The following is a 5949-nucleotide window of genomic DNA, read 5'->3' on the forward strand; positions in this document are numbered from 1 at the left end:
TTTTTTTTTTTTAAATTAGCCATCTTGCAATAATTGCTATTTATAGAACACTCCACCCAAAGACTGCAGAATACACATTCTCTTCAAAGTATCTTTAATAAGATACAACATAAACAAAGCTCAATAAATTTAAAAAGATTCAAGTCATACAAATTATGTTCTCTAACTGCAATGAGATTAAATTAGAAATAAATAGCCAAAGATATCTGGAAAATCCCAGTATTTGGAAACTAAATATCACACTTTTACATGACCTGTGCAGCACCTAACAACAACAACAAGGATTGCTAGATCATACGGTATTTCTGGGTAAAAGCTGCTTCCCCAAAGTAGAGATGACCAAGATGACATTGGTGGAATAAAGTTTTCAGGACCTTCATTTGCTGATGGGGCACAACTCAAAATGAGAAGAAACAGCTGCAAACAACATTAATAATAGGAATGTGGAATATACAAAGTATGAATATAGGAAAATTGGAAGTAGTTATTAATAAAATAGAATGCATAAAAATCAATATCCTAGATAATAGTGAGCTGAAATGGATGGGTATTGGCCATTTTGAATCAGAAAATCATATGGTATACTATGCCAGGAATGAAAAATTGAAGAGGAATGAGGTTGCATTCATCATTGAAAAGAACATTTCAAGATCTATCCTGAAGTTCAATGCTGTCAGTGACAGGCTAATATCCATGTGCCTATAAGGAAGAACAGTTAATACTATTATTCAAATTTACACATAAACCACTAAAGTCCAAGATGACAAAACTGAAGATTTTTACCAACTTCTGTAATCTGAAATTGACCAAACATGTGATCAATTTGTATTGATAATTATAAGTGATTGTAATGCAAAAGTTTGGAAACCAAAAAGAATCATTGGTAGTTGGAAAATATGACCTTGTTGATAGAAATGATGCTGGAGATTGCATGATAGAATTTTTCAAGACCAATGACTTATCCATAGCAAATACTTTTTTCAACAACATAAATGGTGCCTATACACATGGAGGGAGCTCTGGTAGCATAGTGGCTAAGACACTTGCCTGCTAACCAGACGGCTGGCGGTTCAAATCCACCAGCCACTCCTCGGAAGGAAGGTTGGGCAATCCTACTTCCGTAGTGATACTGCCTCGGAAACCCAAGAAGGGGTCGCTATGAGTCGGGGCCGACTCGACGGCACATAACAACAACAACAACATACACAGGGACTACTTTGGTTATGTTGTCAGAAGGAACCATTCCTTGAAGAAGGATATCATGCTTGGTAAAGTAGAGAGTCAGTGAACAAGAGGAAGACCCTCAGCGAGATGGGTAGACACAGTGGCTACAATGAGGGGCTCAGGTATAGCAAGGATTATGAGGCTGGCACAGGGCAGGGCAGTGTTTTGTTCTGTTGTACATAGGGTTACTATCAGTCAGAACTGACTTGATGTCACCTAGCAACAAAAACATACATGTGGACACCACCAGATGGAATACAAAGGATTCAGATAGACTACATCTGTATAAGGAGGTGATGGAGAAGCTGAATATCATCAGTCAAAACAAGGCCGGGAGCTGACTTTGGAACAGACCATCAATTGCTTATATGCAAGTTCAAGTTGAAGCTGAAGAAAATTAAAACAAGTCCATGAGAGTCAAATGCAACCTTGATTATATCGTACCTGGATTTAGAGATCATCTGATGAATAGATTTGACGCATTGAGCACTAGTGACCAAAGACCATATGAGTCATGGGATGGTATCAAGACCATCATACATGAAGAAAGGAAAAGGTCATTAAAAAGAGAGGACAAGGTGAAAATGGATGTCAGAAGAGACTCTGAAACTTTATAGAACTTTGTAGAAATAGCTCTTGAACAGAGCGTAGCTAAAGCAAATGGAAGAAATGCCAAAATAAAAGATCTGAGAAGATTTCAAAGAAGGACTTGAGAAAACAAAGTAAAGTGTTATAATGAAACGTGCAAAGATCTGGAGTTAGAAAAACAAAAAGGAAGAACACACTCAGCATTTCTCAAGCTGAAAGCACTTAAGAACAAAATCAAGCCTTGAGTTGCAATATTGAAGGATTCTATGGGCAAAATATTGAGTGATGCAAGAAGCATCAAAAAAAGATAGAAGGAGTAGAGTCAAATGGGTCAATGTCCAACTATTTCAGGAGATAATACATGATCAAGAACCAATGGTATTGAAAGAAGATGTGCAAGCTACACTGAAGGAATTGAAGAAAACAAATCACCAGAAATTGACAGAATACCCATTGAGATGTTTCATCAATTGGATGTAGCACTCGAGGTGCTTACTAGTTTATGCCAAAAAATTTGGAAGACAGCTACCTGGCAAAATGACTGGAAGAGATAGATATTTGTGCCAATTCCAAAGGAAAGTGATCCAACAGAATGTGGAAATTATCAAACTATATCATTAATATCACATACAAGTGAAATCTTGCTGAAAATAATTGAAAATGGTTGCAGGAGTATATTGACAGATGTGGTGATTAAGTTTATGTGTCAACTTGGCTGGGCTTGGTTGAGTGGCTGGGCAGCTGAATGGAGTTATTTGCCATGGTGAGATTGGTAATTTACTCCATGGTGGAATCTATTGGAGCAGCTGAGTAGCTGATTTGAGTATGTGGTCTGCTTTCCATATATAAGCAGCAGCTTTGGGAATGGTCTCTAGCTTATGGCACACTTGAACCCTGCATATAGCCGTGTCATTGTTTAGCAGCCTGCCATGCTCTGCTTACCTTGGGGCTTTCAAGGGACTTGAATTAATGGCCTGTCGTGTGTTTTGTAACATTGGGACTGTGCCTTTTTACTTGTCAACCTTGGGCTTGTCAGTCTCAGCAGCCAGCAGCTGTCTGAGTGAAGAAAAGCCTTTAGCTCCAGTGGGCTGGAAACAGGCAGAGCTGAACCACAAGGTTGAGGGACTTTCACCCAGCCCCTAGAGCCTGGCACTTTGAACTTGGATTTCTAGCCTCTCGAACTGTAAGAGAATAAACTCCTGTTTGTTAAGGCCATCCCATTTGTTGTATATTCCTGTCAGAGTGGCACCACGTAACCAGAACAACAGAGAACTGCCAGAAATGCAAGCTAGATGAGGAGGACATGGAGGAAGGGATATCATTGCTGAAGTCAGATGGATTAGCTGAAAGCAAATACCAGAAAGATGTCTCCTGTGTTTTATTGACTATACAAAGGCATTTGACTATGTGGATCATAACAAACTATGAATAACATTGTGAATAATGGGAATTTCAGAATATTTCCTTATTTTCATGAGTAACTTGTACATAGGCCAGGATACTGTTGTTTCAACAGATCAAGAGGGATATTGCATGGTTTAAAATCAGGAAGGGTGTGCATCAGGGTTGTATCCTTTCACCATACTTACTCAATATGTATGCTGAGCAAATAATCTAAAGAACTGGACTATATGAAGAAGAATGTGGCATCAAGATCAGAGAAAGACTCATTAACAATCTGTGATATGCAGATTACACAACCTTGCTTGCTGAAAGTGAAGATGACTCGAAGCACTTACTGATGAAGATCAAAGACTACAGTGCTCAGTATGGATTACATCTCAACATAAAGGAAACAACAATCCTCACAAGTGGATGAAAAGGAACATCAGAATGAATGGAGAAAAGATTGAAGTTGTCAGGGATTTCATTTTACTGGGATCCACAATCAACACCCATAAAAGCAGCAGTACTCAGACATCAGATGTTATATTGCACTGGGAAAATCTGCTGCAAAAGACATCTTTAAATTGTTAAGAAGCAAAAATGTCACTTTGAAGACTACCATGTGCCTGACCCAAGTCATGATAGTTTCAGTCATCTCCTGTTGTTGTTGTTGTTGTTGTTTGCCGTCGATTTGGCCCCGACTCATAGCGACCCCTCCTTGGGTTTCTGAGGCAGTATCACTACGGAAGTAGGATTGCCCAACCTTCCTTCCGAGGAGTGGCTGGTGGGTTTGAACCGCCAGCCTTCTGGTGAGCAGTCAAGTGCCTTAGGCACTATGCTACCAGAGCTCCTAAGCCAGAAATGCCCAACGTGGGGCTTGAACCCACGACCCTGAGATTAAGAGTCCCATGCTCTACCGACTGAGCTAGCCTGGCACCTCAGTCATGTCATATGCATGTGAAAACTGGGCAAGAAATAAGGAAGACTGAAGAAGTTATGGTGTTGCCGCAGAATACTGAAAATACCATGGAGTGCCAGGAGAATGAATATATCTGTCCTGGAAAAGTGCAGATGGAATGCTTCTTGGAAACAAGAATGGCCAGACTTTGTCTTACCTACTTTGGTAATAAAAGGGACCATTCCCTGTAAAAGGGTATCATGCTTCATAAAGTAGATGGTCAGCCAAGAAGGGGAAGACTCTCAACAAGATGGATTGACATACTGGCTGCAATGATGGGCTCAAGTATAGTAAGGATTGTGAGGTTGGCACAGGACCAGACAGTGTTTCGTTCTGTTGTGCATAGAGTTGCTATGAGCTGGAGCCAACTAGATGGCATCTAACAACAACAACAATGGTATTTCTATTTCCAAATTTTTAAGGAAATTCCTTACCATTTTTCACAGTGGTCGCTTCATTTTATAGTCCTACCTGTAGTGTATGGAGGTTTCAGTCTCTGTACACCCTCATCAGCATTTGTTGTTTTCGGTTTTCTTTAAACTTTGCTGTCAATGCTGGGGTGAGATGATAGGTATCTCATTGTTGTTTTGATTTGTATCTCTCTAATTGTTAATGATCACAAGCATTTCTTCATGTGTTTGTTGGACGCCTAGATGCCATCTCAGGTGAAGTATCTTTTCATGTCTTCTGCTCATTTTTAAAATTTGATTATTTGTCATTTTGCTATTGAGGTGTTGAAATTTTCTACAAATTTTAGAGATTAGGCCCTTGTGCAATACGTCATTGCCAAAATTTTTTTCCCAGTCTGTAGGTTCTGTTTTAACTCTTTTGATGAAGTCTTCCGATATGCATAAATATTTAATTTTTAGAAGGTTTCAGTTGTCTAGTTTGTCTTCTGCTGTTCGTGAATTTTTAGTTATGTTCAGTAAACTGTTTATGCAATGAATTATAACCAATAAGTTTGCCCCTGTTTTTTTCTTCAATGATCTTTATAGTGATAAGGTTAGCATACATAGGCCTTTATCTGTCTTAAGTTAGTTTTTGTATATAATGAGAGATATGGTTCTGGTTTCATTTTGCTGCAAAGGATATCCAGTTTTGCCAGCATCATTTGTTAAAGAGACTATCTCTTACCCATTTAATGGGTTTCAGCCTTTTGTCAAAGATTAGCTATCCATACATTATGGCTTTACTCCTGGGTTCTCAATTCTCTTCCATTGGTCTATATGTCTGTTATTGTACCAGGCACTTTTGACCATTGTTGCTGTATAGTTGTTTTTGAAATTGGGGAATGTCATGCCTCCTTCTTTGTTCTTCTTTGGTAGTGCTTTTGCCTAGTCAGGGTCTCTTTCTTTTCATATAAAGTTGTTTTTCCATCTCTTTAAAGAATGATGATGGTATCTGGATCAGGATTACAGTATATTTGTAGATAGCTTTGGTAGTGAAATTTTCATAATGTTAAATCTTTCTATCCATGAGCATGGTATATTCTTCCATTTATATATGCTTCTTTTGGTCTCTCATAGTAATGTTTTGTCATTTTCTTTGTTTCGGCCTTTTGTATCTCTGGTTAGACTTATTCTTAAATACTTCATCTTTTGCGTGGCTATTGTAAATAGTGTTATTTTCTTGATTTCCTTCTCAGAGTTCTCTTTGTTAAGGTAGAGGAATCTGTTGTTGTTGTTGTTGTTTGCCATCGAGTCGGCCCCAACTCATAGCGACCCCTCCTTGGGTTTTCAAGTCAGTATCACTACGGAAGTAGGAATGTCCAACCTTCCTTCCGAGGAGTGGCT

General features: G+C 38.8%; 1 protein-coding gene and 1 non-coding gene across 2 annotated transcripts in view; one reads left to right on the plus strand and one right to left on the minus strand.

The window, feature by feature from the left end:
- TMC1 (transmembrane channel like 1) overlaps positions 1-5949 on the plus strand; it is a 259470-nt gene that overhangs the window by 63503 nt on the left and 190018 nt on the right. The window lies entirely within an intron of this gene.
- On the minus strand, positions 4061-4133 carry TRNAK-CUU. Its single transcript has one exon. It is a non-coding gene; the product is annotated as a tRNA-Lys (tRNA).

This window comes from Orycteropus afer, unplaced genomic scaffold (assembly GCF_000298275.1).
Source record: "Orycteropus afer afer isolate SDZICR_OR568_19922 unplaced genomic scaffold, OryAfe1.0 scaffold00005, whole genome shotgun sequence".
NCBI lineage: Eukaryota > Metazoa > Chordata > Mammalia > Tubulidentata > Orycteropodidae > Orycteropus > Orycteropus afer.